This window comes from Aulonocara stuartgranti (assembly GCF_965226115.1).
Source record: "Aulonocara stuartgranti genome assembly, chromosome: 5".
Lineage (NCBI taxonomy): Eukaryota > Metazoa > Chordata > Actinopteri > Cichliformes > Cichlidae > Aulonocara > Aulonocara stuartgranti.
In genome coordinates this window covers 6267254-6279653 of record NC_138943.1, presented here as the reverse complement: position 1 = coordinate 6279653, position 12400 = coordinate 6267254, and the positions used below count along the sequence as shown (strand labels likewise).

Here is a 12400-nt window from a genome sequence, read left to right as displayed (position 1 = left end):
GCCTGTTAAGGTCATGAGGTATGAAGATGCTAATGATGTAATCCGGAACAAGTTCGGTAACTGATGAACTTGCTCGACATGAGAATAACAATTCAGGTTGTTAAGTTGCACATGATGAGGGGAAACATTTAAAAGCCTGAAAGTGATAGCTGCTACAACCAGGACATAGGATATTAAGCATACATGCACATGTGTTTGTGTGTTGTCCTCACTTCAGAGCAGGAATGCCCATAAGCAGGAACTAGCCTTTATGGTTCAGCTAAAGGTAAAGCTCATTACTCTGGCCGACAGTCTCTAACCAGCTGTACTGCACAGTTTAAATTCTGTCCTCGGGCACTTTGACTTTCCACTAATAAAGATAGCAGAGCAGAAGAGAAAAATATGGGATAGAGAATAAATACGAGAACGTGAAGCGGTAAGCAAGGGGTACGCAAAAGACAAAATAAAATATCTAAACATAACTGGACACTTGAGTTTTGGCTAAAAAAACCCAATTGAAAATAGGGCCTTTGTTTAACAACAAAAAAAAAAAGAGTTAGACACAACTCCCCATATTACAAAAATCAAAAGGATCTCTTGTAAGGTGCTTTTTGAGGTAAGAATCAGCTAAATGAAAAGATGCGTATCTTCCAAAGCAAGAGAAAATAGTAAACATGTGAAGCCAAAGCTGCTTTGAATGGATTTCTTTGACAACAAATGCTTCCAGTATGGAGTGAATCATTGTAAAACCACATTCATTTCCTGCCTGTGTTTATCCACAGAGGGATGAGATACAAAGCTGTCCAGACTTGTTTGCAACGTGCAGGATAGTGTACAGAGAGGGAGATGTGCTCATCTCTGACAGGGAAAGGCCATACTTAAGCAACTTGTAACACTTGCATGAATAGCAGTTTGACAGTCTCATGCTACCGAACAAAAAACAAAACAAAAAAAACAAATAGAAACACTAGCAAGCTGCATTTTTTAAAGTTTAAACAAATTTATTCATTATAAAGATGAAAAAAAAACCAGACAAAGTTTTACTTCAACCTTCATTGTCCTACTTTAATCATTAATTAATCAAAAAGCAGCTCTTTTCTTTTTTATCCTCTTTGCTCATTCCTTCCTTTCCAGCAATTTATTCAGCCCTTGTTTGGCATATGGCAGCCACAAACTTGCATGCCTCTGTGATGTTGGACGCCATTGTGTTGAAGGGAGGGAGCGAAAGGGAGTGAATGTTTACAGTACCTACCCGTGGCATCCGGCCACTACGCTGTTATTGCTTAAAGAGGGAAGGTGGTGATGAAAGGTGTCAGTGTCCATTGGCAGATTGGTAGAGCTCCTCTTTAAACAACAGAAAGAGAGAAACAGGAAGAGGAAGAAAGAGAAACAACAAAGCTATTTTCTGCTGTGGTTTTACTGAAACCTAAATGTCGTAAACTAAATGTTGTATTTGAATATTACTCCAAATGTGGAAATCATATCTGTCATAGTGTGGATTAGGGCTTGTGTGCTAAACTGGGCAAACACATTTGCTTGTTTTAAATGTTTGAACAGCATAAAGTGGACAAATGCCTTCGCACCAAATTGATTTATTAAAAAAGAAAAACCATGATCTGTTCTGCTTACTTAAATGTTTTGCATTTCTGTGTTTATATGCAGCTGCTTGTGTATGAAACAAATATAAAGTAAACAAGCATTATAAAGTGTGTGTTTGTGTGTAGACTCACATGCACCTGTCTATTCAGAATATATAACAAGAAAAAATAAATAAATTAGCGTGACTGCCACTTACAACGGTTCTGCTGATGCAAACACTGCTGGATAAACGGGCAAAGGAGCAAAACGAGAGCATGAAGAGCACAAGGGAGAGAGAGAGAGCATGGAGAGGTCCCAGATGCCAGTGATATGAGGGCGATAAAGCTCATATCTCAGCATGTTTATACTCAGAGAACTGCTGCGGTATACTATCTGATTGTTGGGTGAGAAACAGAGGTGGCTCTTATCAAGAGAGTCATTTTATACCTTTAAAACTAATGTAGTCTTTGTTATTACTTAAAAAGCAATTGCTGAAAGCAGTATATACTTACCACAGGCATCGCACTGCACCGTACTTTGCTTTCTGGTATTAAGCTGTGCGTTTTAAGCAACCTTCATATCCACAGTTGCATTAACAAGATACTTGAAGAAAGCAGGCGTGATAAATTTCACAACTTAAACAAGTACTTATCAGACTGTTGGGAAATTGATTTTGAGATATCACACTGCAGGATGTATGAGTGCACCTGCGTTTATGGATGAGTGCAGTATGAGTCACTAAATATCTAGCAATACAAGTTTACCAGAATACACTGTATTATACCACAAAGACAAATCAACCACACTGGATGGATTACTATATCATTTTTCTAAGGGAATATACTTTGACAGGGTATGTACATTTTAGGTTGCCTGCCTTAAATTATATTCACACTAAAAGCAGGTGTAATTTAATACAGATATGAATGTAAATGTTCTCTATTATAAAACTAGGCCACACTGGTGAACTTTGTTGTTTGTATGTGTTTTCCCTCCATCTCTAGATACACGAGTGGACAAACGTACGAGCATGAATGCATGATTACACAAGTGTGTGTAAGCGCAATCCTGAACATGTTCATGTGGGGGTGTACATGTATGTGTTTGTGTGTGGGTTTAGTTCTTTGTCGAAACAGACAGGCAGAAGTCTCCAGCAAGGAGAAAAATGTGCAGCTTGAAAATATCTGTCTTGTTCTGACATGTCTCATCATTTTCTGCTCTGCGCAAACTGCCTCACTCCAGCTCACTCATCTACCAAAAAGCCTGACAGCAGCAACGTGCATGCTCCTAAATGATTAAATAAGACAACTTGAAGAATCCAAAATGCTTGAAATATCATATCATTTAACCCCCTAGTAGTTATCTCTAATGACAAAAGCTTTACCTAAGTGTAAGAGCACTTTAACAGATACATCAAAAAAGGATTTTTAAAAAGTCAGCAAAAATATGGTGAATAACTCATTTGTGAGCAAAAGGGTTCTTTTACTTGACAAGTACCAAGATGACCCACCAAACATCTAATGAATAAAATAATTAGCATGTATAGATTTTTTCACGTAAGAGTAAATGCTCAGATATAAATTGGTTAACTAGCTCTTCAAAAATTCAAATTTTTTCATTGTTGCTGTTAAAAACAACACAGTTAATCAGTACCACTGTCTCCTTACTTAACCTCCGAGGGGGGCATCTTCCTTACTGTCTTATCTACATCTGATACCAGTTTCGCTGAAGTGTTCTCTTGAAAGCAAGTTATGCCCATGCGCTTTATCTCCTTATTCTCATGTTTCAAATGTTTAAATCTGAGGTGTCATTTCAGTGATATCACCATAGTGAGCTACTTGAAATGATTTTTCCTTGTTTTTCATACTCAGATGAGTAGTTAGGCCAAGCTAAGGAGCTTTGAGAGATAAAAGTAAAAAGTGACTAGAAAAGATTCAGTCTAGTTGCCGGTTTAACAAAAACAAAAAACAAACAAGCAAAAAAAGTAGACTTACTTTCTGTGCACTGTGCCAAAAAGATTGCTCGTGATAAGAATATGTCTTCCAGATAGTAAACTAAGAATAGTAATAATGCTGAAAGTTGCCAAATACTGGATTCAAGGACACAAGGAGACAGCCTTGAATGAGAGATCTATGATATTTGAATCAGTTAAGAGTCAAATTTTTACAGGCAGCGTCACAGAACTTCATGAGTAAACAAATTATGAATCTACAAAGCTGAATTTCAGGAGGTCTAAGTCTACCTCTGCTTGACAGTCTTTTCTCACTAAAAAGACACTGGAGCATAGTCTACTCCTGTGGAGCCACATGTCCTTGCTGACTTGTAATCAAATCTCACTGGTGCTTTTATATGTCAAAATGTGGTTCCTGCTTTCTCGTGTTTGCTCAGGAATGACTTCAACAACTCTTCTATGTAATTAGTGTTCTGGGAAGATGCCATGATAAAGGTGTTTCACTCTGGCCAAGACTTGAGAAAGCATGCAGTCTGAGGTTAAAATTGCTTATGGGTGATTCTCTGCAGACATAAAAGGGATGAATTATACTTTTACATTATGATGTTTTCCAAGGTTTTACATATCAGGTCATTAAAAACATCATTTAGTCCTCACCAGATCCAAAAATGACTTAAATATTGCCTCAGATGAACAACAACAACAAAAAAAAAAACATGTAATATTACACCATCTAATTATTTATTTATCAAAAACTAAACCAAATGCAGAAACGATATGTGAAAGACTAAGTATACCAACTGAGTAACTCGTAGAACCAGCTTTACAATTAGAAGCAATAACTTGAATAACTTGAAATAATAATTTCGTTAGAATTAAATCAGTCTCTCACATTGTTGTGGGTGAATCTTTGCCTGCTCTTCTTCACAATGTTTCATTGGTTCATTGTGGGCATCTGTTTATGCATAGTTCTCTTAAACTCCTGCCACAGCATTTCAGTCAGGTGGAGGTCTGGACTTTGGGCCATTGCAACATCTTGTTCCTTTTCCTTTTCAGCCCTTCTGTTGTAGTTGTTACTGTGCTTGAGATAACATTGCATAGCTCAGTTTTACTGTCGAACAGGTTACATTTCAAACAAGAATACTTTGGTATACAAAGGAGTTCCTGATTGACTCCATGACTGCAAGGGGCCCAGGTCCTGTGGTTGCGAAAAACAAGCCCCAAACATCACCCTTCCACCACTGTGCTTGACAGTTGGTTTGAGGTGTTTGTGATGATATGCTGTGTTTGCTTTTCTCCAACTGTGGTTCTCTGTATTATGGCCAAACATTTCCACTTCTCTTCTGTCCAAAAGGAGATTGTTCCAGAAGATTGCTGCAGGGACTTTACCTTAAAACATAAAGAGCTTAACCAGAAGTAAGAACTGAAAGGTTTGTTTGTTTGTGTTTGTTTGTTTGTTTGTTTGTTTGTTTGTTTGTTTGTTTTGTTTGTTTCATTTTCTTTGAGAACTGGGGTGAATTTGCTGGGACAAATTTCCCCTGGAAACATTGACAACTGTCTTAAATGTATTCCACTTGCAAATTATCTTTCTTACTGTAGAATGATTGAGTTTTGATTGTCTGGAAATGGTCTTATAACCCTTCCCAAATTGTGCAGCATTAATTGCTTCTCTAAGATCATTGTGGATTTCGTTACACCTTGGTAGTTGCACTAACGCACAGCTAAATACTTCAGACTTTAAAACTGGCAATACTAAGGAAGCGGTCACACCTGCTCGTTGTACAGTCCATTAATGGTGCCACTGTGGTGGAAATGAAAGTAAAATGTCCCCTGAACTTAACTGCATCTCAAAACTAACTTATTTTACATTATAACACAGTGATTTACAGGAAACACATTAACTAACCACTGCATGCCATTGGCTATCTTATTTGACAGACATTTTTATCTGCCTTGTTTGTTCATTTGTTTCATCAGAGAAACAGAGAACAGAAAAATATTGTTGGTTATTTTTGCTCAGCCACATTATTATGGTTATTGCCATTGATTAATTAGATTTCTGGAAAACTGAATACTCCACAACTTATGGTTCACTTATCATAATAGTGTTGTTGAAACTGCTCTTAAATAAGATGTTTTTCTCTATACTTGTTTTTCAGATGTCATAGTGTAGCAAAGGGTGCTTACACCATCACCAAGAAAGACCAAGGAAAAGACTTCCTAGTGAAGTATTTGGCCGATTATTGCACTTAAATTGTTTAAAAGACACCAAGGCCTCAAACTAGTTTGAAAGGTCCAGTTGTCTGTATTGTTAGCATTCATCTGTCAGTCAAAACTAATATTAAGCCTTACTAAACTAAACTAAACTACTGCACATTAACAGCAACCAAAACCATTCTTTATTCCAGGCTGCAAACATGCCATTTCCTTCTAAAAGGATACGGTTAAAAACACATAAATTACTGTCTCCATATTGTTTTTGAAATCCTAAGTGTTCAACACATGATGATTTCTCAATCATGTAAACTGGTTGCAATCTAGACCGATCATTACAAAGTTATTATTTCTAATCTCCTGTAGTTTACCGCGCATAAAGCAATGCCACACTTTGCAGTTTTTGGTTGTAATTGCCAGATGGGAGGAAATAAGGAAAGTGATATTAGTCTTTCCAGTTTTCATCTTGACAGAAAGAGGAAAATCAAGTAGGAAATGCCTGTGGTTGTATATATTTGTATAATATACACATTTTTACCAAAAACCTAAACAGGATATTGGAGTGAAAAAGGTATTAATTGAAAAAAAAAAACACAAAACCAAAAGTAAAATTTAAAACCAAACAAAATATCCAGTTCACATGACCATGAAAGCACGTGTAAAGCACCTACTTACAAACAGCAATTGTGCTCATCTTCTTTTGTCAGTAATTATGGACCATGTTTATGCATGTCCATCCATCCATCCCATCCATTCGCTTCCGCTTATCCTTTTCAGGGTCGCGGGGGGCGCTGGAGCCTATCCCAGCTGTCATAGGGCGAGAGGCAGGGTACACCCTGGACAGGTCGCCAGTCTGTCACAGGGCCAGACAACCATTCGCACCTAGTGGCAATTTGGATTATCCAATTAACCTATCCCCACAAGTTGCATGTCTTTGGACGGTGGGAGGAAGCCGGAGTACCCGGAGTGAACCCATGCAAACACGGGGAGAACATGCAAACTCCACACAGAAAGACCCCAGCCTGATGGTGGAATTGAACTCAGGACCTTCTTGCTGTGCGGCAACAGTGCTAACCACCGTGCCACCGTGCTGCATGTGAACAGGAAAATGACAGGTAGAAAAAAAACAAACAAACATTTTCTTCCTGCACATTTCAAGAAGAAAATTCACTTTCAGCTCATGTGTCAGAGGAAGAAAACTGTGGTGTGGTCTACAGCTTTTGAGGAGCATAGATATGGAAAGTACTTTTTAAAAATTTATTTTTAAGCACAAAAGGACAAGAGCATGAAGGTAAAGGGCAAACTGCATCAGGACAAAAACAACCACATTATACTGCTAACAAAACTTATGCAAGCATCTGCACAGACACCATGCTAACACAAAGCTAGCCAAGAACCCAGAGTGATGTTGAAGGTGATTCCAAATAAACCCTTTGATGATGTTTACTTGTAAATTTGTTTAGTGGAGAGCCGGTAAATCACGAGGAAGGCAGTATAATAGCATCTTGCAAGTGATATTTGTGGCTACAGGCCCACATATTATGTTGTTGTCTATTAAAACTTGCGTACAAATTTAAAAATGCTGATATAAAAATAAAAATTGTCTAAGGGCAGAAAGTAGATAAATATGCTATGTTGTACTATAATAAAAATTAGTAAGATATTCAATGGTAATCATCATTCCAACTGAGTGTTGCCAAACTGTAATTAAATAACCAACTGGATCATATAAAAAAAAACATTCCTGGAATGGCAGTCGCCCACAGTGTCATCTCCACGTTCTTCCTTAAGCTTGTGACAGTGACATCACAGACCAGCTGTTGGCATTCATCACCTGGCCACTATGCACACACACACACACACACAAACACATCTACAGGTAACAGTGTTGTAAAGCCTGTAAAAGGCAGACAAATGCTTGATCTACCCTGTCGCACTGAGCAAAAGTGAATAACAACAGAGTGCATGTGTTTAGAATTGCACATGTGCTCACATACGTACATGTGTCAGTGTCCACAAATGTGTGTGTGTGTCTTGGGATGTAGAGCAGCATGTACACATATAAACATCCTCCAGGCAATGGGAGTCATCCTGGGAATATTTATCTTTGCTGGTAATGCAAAGAGGCAGCCAACCTCTAATCTGGCCCTTAGCTATTTTCTCTGAAATCTCTGAAAGGGAGAGGGGGGGTTAGAGAGGAAGGAGGGAGACAGCAAAGTCAGTGGGGAAGTAAAGAAATCTCTGATATGGTGTAGGATGGAAAGACAATAAACTGGAGAGACAGCACTTGTCTGGTGCATGTGCATGTGTATTAAATGTGTGTTTTAGTTGACATCTTTGTGTCAGTATGAGTCTATGTGGATTGTAGGTGTCTTTGCATTTCTTTTAGGCATGTGTGTTCCGTCCGGTTAAGAGGAGTGACCAGAGGCTGGGTGATGAGACGCACTGGAGCCCTTGTGTTTTGTGTGTCTGTGAGCCACAATGAGATGGAGTAATGAATCGCTCTCTGTCTCTTGATATATATGTGTACATATATTGAGAGAGAGAGAGAGAGATAGAGAGAGAGATAGATAGATAGATAGATAGATAGATAGATAGATAGATAGATAGATAGATAGTGTGTGTGTGTGTGTGTGTGGGTGTGTGTATAGCAATGGCCATCCCCTACAGGCTGAGCTGGATCTCTCAGTGTGTGGCTGATTCGAAGTGAATGGCAGCGTGCCGTGTGGCTCCATCGTGGCCAAATGACTTCTGACACTCCTCGCCTTGTTCTTTGATGTATGAGGAAACAAGGCGACACACGCACACACACACACACACACACACACACACACACACACACACACACACACACACACACACTGCAATAAGTGAAAGACCAACATTAAACTTCTAAACACAATCTCAGACATGCAGACACTGACAGATAAATACTAACAAACATTGGACAATTTGAAACAATGTCATTTTGGCTCCAGTTGCTTCTAATGGAAAATTCAGTGGAAAATTTGATGCTACAGAGACTACAAATGTAGAGCCATTATTCTGTTTGCCCTGATTTGCTTGTGTCTATTTATTGTACATGTGTTTTACTTTAACATCCCTGACCTGAAGGGCTTGAGGGAGAAAGATGCTAAGGGGATAGAATGCACGCAAGAGGAACACGACTTCCTGTATGCTTTACATGTCTACATAGAACATAGTGTGCATGTATGAGCATGTGGGCATCGTTTACACCTTGATGACTGACACTCTGACCACATGCACACTATTTTTCCAGGCAGTGTGTGTGTGTGTGTGTGTGTGTGTGTGTGTGTGTCCATTTGGTTTTATTTGGAGCTCTGTCATGTCACATACAGTCTGCTTGGTGCTGCACTTGTCTTTGCCTCAGGGTCGAAGTGTCCAAGACAAACACTTGATTTGACCGGGGCCATGTTTTTCTCGTAGACCACCACGGCTCATCTTTAGAGCTCAACTACTACAGAAATCATTTGTTTTTGTTGACTTTGAGTATTCCAGGGATTGGTGAATGTTGGTCTTCTTTTGCCTAAAAATGACTCGTGTGTCTGGGAAAATAAATATTAATAAAAGCAACAGAAAAACACCACGATGTGTGTTAAAAAAACGAGAAAAAGAAAAGCATGACATATGAAACATAAAGCATAACAATATGTTAGCCATGTGTCAAACAAGTGAAGAAAAGTAAACAGCTATACTGCAAAGCAACATATGCTCAAAATGTGCTTAAATAAGACAAAAACAGGTCAGGACAGTGTATCTACAGTTAAGTAACTCTGAAGTACAAGGAAGTTGTGATTCAAAATAAAAACAACCATGGATTAAAATAGTAGAAGGGACTATTTTGATGGGGCTTATTGCTTAAGGTAGTAGTGAGACGTGATCCAGAAAGTCGAGTTGGAGTAACAGACTGTGTTTGAAGGCCTATCATCTGGAAAAATGTTGCACAACCATTAGTAAGACTCAAAGGCAGTAATCGTAATGACAGCTGTGCTGTCAAGATAACTGTCATAATAATGAAGGGAGAAATAGTAGAAATATCCTAAAAGTGTCCTTGCTTGGACAATGTAGCTCCATTCTCTATGAATGTAACTCGTGGATCGAATGTGGCCCGATAATAGGGAGGCGTAAACAGAAACTGACACTGGGAATACAGTTATTATGTTGAATCAATTTAAAACAATGTATGGTATATCAAAAAGGATCAAAAACAAATCAAAGGCTACATTTTTTTAAAGTAATGGACATAAACACTTCACACATGACTAATTATAAAGTTTTACATGCAAATCTGTTCACAAGTGTTCAAGGTGTCTCCAGATGCCTGGTGTAAGTCTCTGCAATAATTAAGCTCATTCCATAATTTTCAAGCATGTCTGGAGTCACTGCAGCCACTGCAGTTGTTATGCTACCTACTGACAACCAGGTCAAACTCACGAATCCCCACTTTCTCACAGTACATGTTTTGATCATAAACGGCTGTGGAATCAAAGACGTCTGAAATTGGCAGATTATTTTTGATACACCCTGTATTATACCAACATTTTGGTAAGCAGGTAATATGAGCAATAATAATCTTGTGGCTACATGCCTTAAATGCAGTTTTAAATGCAGTTCTTGCTCCTTCTCAATTTAAAGAGAGCTATGTGAAAAGTGATTTCATACAATATACGAATACATGTGAGAAAAAGCCTAAATGTACATTTCCAGATCATATGCAAATAATTCTTAAGGCACACATAAACCCCTAATTATTTATTTGGTGAAAAAGTGTTCAACTGTCTAACATATTCAGAGCTTATTTTTTATTATTCTAATTAAATAATTACGGAAATCGACTGCGTCTTTAGCATTTTGGGACATTGTAGTTCTCCAAAACAGTGCTCAGTTTTGGATTGTATCTTCAGTGCTCTCTGTGCTGCAGCTGCCTCATTTTGTGTTTGTTTTACCAGCAGTATGAACGGGATTAGAAGTGTGTGTACAGAATCTCTCAGTCATCAAAATCCTTTAACTGTATTCACTGACCCTGCTCACACACACACAAGACTCCATACACTTCAGAATGTAGTGTTCATACAGAGTATTTATGCATGTGTGTGTGCATGTTTCGGTATTAAAGACACATTGTGATTGGACTGCATTTTCCTGGTATGTCTGCTCTATTTTTCATTCACTGTGTATATATGGGTCCCTGAGTATGTGTACAATTTTGTGGTTTGACTCCATTATGTCTGTGAATATGAAGTAATTTATACAGTTTGAGCAATAAACACAAATACCAGCTTGATGTGGTTTTAGAGGAACTGACACCAGTACAGCACAGTTACTCACACAACAGCAGTAATCACACAAAGGAAAAAATCCTGCAATCTTTGTAAAAAATGGCCACTAGGAGAGCAGAACTGTGGTCAATACTCAAAAGTTAATGTTTCGCTATATACAAAGGTCTCCTAGTTCTGAAAAATGGTCTCAATTCTCAATAATTGGGAGCCAAGAATGAAAAAAAAAGATCATCAATATTCACAAACAGCAGTCATGATAAACAAATTAGCAAAAACACACCACTGAGCTGGAAACAATGTCCTCACTGTTACAAAGAAGCTGCCTCATCTCAGAAATAAATGTTTGGTCCTGAATAAAGCAAAACACACTAACCAATTTAGATCATTTCTGCTTGATTTTAGTTCGATCATGATTGCCAGTTCTTATTTTACCTCATCTAACCAGGATATTATGCAAGAATCCAATATGTGATGTGTTACGTCTAAGGGCAAATTACAAACTTGTCTCTTTCAGTGACTATCACCCAGATGAGGACTCTACATGGCTGCCCTTCCCTGCAGCCTACTGTAACCCATCTCTACCGAACAGGGAAGGAACATTGAAGAGTTTAAGAACAACAATCAATAAAAACATAAATATAAACATAACATAAATAAATAAACAATGATCATCTATGCTGTGAAATTATAGAATGAAAGGAGGATCTCATAAAAGAGGCAGCTTTTATTCCCCCAGACTTAGTGAGAGATATGTGGAGCTTTAAGGGATAATATCCACTCTGACACTGCTGATGTCATTGTCAAACTTGCCTGCCTCTGCTCCTCCAACTCACACAAACATATACCCACCACACACACACACACGCACACACACACACACACACACACACACACACACACACACACACACACACACACACACATCCCTCCAGCCTTCTGTTCTTACCTCTCTCCCTCCTCTTCTACTCTGTGCCCCTGGCTTTACAGACGAGCTCTGGATTAATTAACCAATTAGAAGTGGAGCCCCTGGGACGCGTTTGAGGGTCCAATCCCCTTGTTGTCATTAGACACACATACATGGCCTCAATTAGGCAGTGCTGTGATAGGTCTCATTGACTGGAAGATGCATCTCCAGGAGCAGTGTTTGTCTCCCCCCTTGAGTGACTGAGTAGGTGAGTAACCTTTTAATTTAATTATCATTATTATCCTGATGTCCACTGTTTCTGCCTCCGCTAACCCCTCCTCTTGCCCTACTCATTTCCCCCGAGGTGCAGCTCGATTCAATTATATCGGAATCCCCATATTGAAGATTTTGAGCATCACTGTCTTTTCTCTTCTACGTTGTCTTTCTTTCTGCAGAGATCAATGTCCTCTCCGT

The 12400-nt window shown here is 38.6% G+C and overlaps 1 protein-coding gene across 1 annotated transcript in view; it reads right to left on the bottom strand.

Moving 5' to 3' along the window:
• LOC309706849 (uncharacterized protein) overlaps positions 1-12400 on the bottom strand; it is a 464381-nt gene that overhangs the window by 30841 nt on the left and 421140 nt on the right. The gene's annotated exons all lie outside the window — the stretch shown is intronic.